Source organism: Elephantulus edwardii, unplaced genomic scaffold, assembly GCF_000299155.1.
Source record: "Elephantulus edwardii isolate Elephantulus edwardi_28Jun2011 unplaced genomic scaffold, EleEdw1.0 scaffold00026, whole genome shotgun sequence".
Taxonomy (NCBI): domain Eukaryota; kingdom Metazoa; phylum Chordata; class Mammalia; order Macroscelidea; family Macroscelididae; genus Elephantulus; species Elephantulus edwardii.
Genome location: NW_006399776.1, coordinates 544,879 through 547,306, shown reverse-complemented (window position 1 = coordinate 547,306; position 2,428 = coordinate 544,879).

Genomic DNA, 2,428 nt, shown 5'->3' with positions numbered 1-2,428 from the left:
TGGTTTTACCTCTATAAGATTTTCTTTTAAAATTGTGAGTATCTCATGAATGATGGTGCTACATTATAAGCTCCGAGAAAATGCTCACTACTGCCAGGAGAGTTCCTGACACATGCTGGCAGGCTTACATTAAGTAAGCCTGAATGAATACATGCATGCTATTGAAAACAGACTTTTTGTGCTATCAGTTAATATAAGGGCAATGGGTTCTAGTTTGATTTTAGGGACCTGGAAGAGATCCCTAGTTCAAGTAAATGTGCCAGGAAGAAGCTTCAGGCGTCATGTCAAAAAGTGCCCTTCTACATGAAATTTTCTCTTTTCATTCAGATTTTTCTACACGAACTAAGTATATTCATCTTTCATATCAGAAATTATTTTAAACATGATTTAATTTTTAACAAAGCAAAGATTTCTCATGAAATAAAATGAAGCAATAAACAGGGAGAGAAGTAGGACATCTTATTCTCTCTAAGAACTAAACCTATAAACCTGGAAGTTAAGTCTACTTTCTCCATTTGTTCCCTCTCCCTCTTTCCTTATTTTCTTTCTCTATCATCCCCATGTTCAGTCAGGTATGCCACACACTTCAATCCCTACACCTCATATTTCTATCATTTGATTCCTTTCTATTTTGCAACCCCAATGAAGTTGTAAAATATCAACTTGACTTAATAATACTTTGACGTTTTATACACTTCCCCCTTTTAGAGATGTTGGCATTAGGATCTTGGAAACAACACTTACAATAATGACAAGAAAACCAAAATGACAACCAACAAAAAAACCTGCAAACCTTCCATACAAACCAAACTAAATATCCTCTCATAATTTACTCTCATAAATTCCAACTCAGGCAACCTTCCCTCAGGTTTTGTGGTTGAAATCTTAAAGGGAAGAAGTGACTTATGTTTCTGTCTCAGATAACTGGTGGATTTAAACTGCTGACCTTTCAGTTAGCAGCACTTTTGATTAAAAAGGAAGTTTTTCTTCTATTTCGTAGACCAGAAATACAGTAAGTATAAAGTGAGGGGCTTTCTGAAGCTCACATAGCGGGCCAGTCTCATCATATTGAGTTATCCTTAATTCAAAGATAGTCTAAAGACAGGCTACTAAAGCTTTGTTCATGGCTGAGGAGAGAAGTAATAAAGAATTGGTTGAATCCTGGAGTTCTAATAAGCAGGGCTGTTACTCCTCCTCCCTCTGAAGGGACGGATGAAAGGAAGAAGCAATTGACAGAATCCAGAGATGGAGCGAGTGTGTGGAAAGGGCTACCTGAAAGGAGTTGAGACCTTTGGTGAAGACATACAGCCAACACTTTGTGAAACCACAGAGACAACATCTTTGGAATAAATATTTTCATTTTCTTCTCCTTTCTGCAGCACTTTTTAGAAAGCAAACCCACTGGAATCAAAGACAAATGAGCCCCTGCAGGTATATGGACAGGAGAATCTTTTGGCACAGAGCAGTCTGAGAGTGGGTAGAGTCTTCTAAAGATCAAGGGAAGATGTCTGATACACCTGCCAGTGTGACATGGGGTTGGGGCTGGGGATCCACATCTCCAGATTCTTCTCACTACTTGCCCATCAGCCACATTTCCTCCAGAGGAGAGAATTAAGGTCCCAAACCACCACTGAGTCCTCTGCTATTTGAAGCTCTGTCTCCAGAATTCTTGCTGTTGTTTTGTGCCGACGAGTCACTTGTGACTCATAGCAACCCTATATGCAAGAGCCCCAAAACCCTGTTCTATCCTGTGCCAACCTCACTGTGTCCAAAACACCCACTCCCACTATCCCAATCACTGGATCAATCCATCTCATTAAGGATCTATCTCATCGATCCTCTCCTGCACTGTCCCGTCACTCTCCCAAATCCGATGTTCCTCTCCAAGTACTGGTCCCTCCTTGCAACGTGCCCAAAGTATGTCAGATGAAGCTTCAGAATCCTTGACTCCAAGGAGCATTTCGGCTTCACCATGTCCAGGATAAAACTGTTCTAGCAGTCCATGGTATATTCAACACTCTTCTCCAGCACCACAGCTCAAAGGCATCAATTCTTTTTCTATCATCCCTAATCACTGTCCAGATCTCTGATGCATAGCACACAATTTTGAAGACTATAGCTCGGATCAGGTGCACCTTGGTCTCCAGACTGAAGTCGTTGCTTTTCAGTACTCTGGAGAGGTCCCTGACAGCTGACTTTCCCAATGCAATTCGTCTCCTGATTTCCTGGTTGCTGGTACCAAGAGTGTTGACTGTGGAGCAAAGGGGAAACTTTAGGTCCATTTTTCATTTATCTATTTGCTATTCCTGTACATTCTTAAAGTGCAGTATTGGAAGCTGACTACATCTAATAACAGGTTCTCCTGATCATTAAGTGTCGTATTTCGTTTCCTTGCTCCATCTGCAAGGTGATTTTTTGATACAGAACA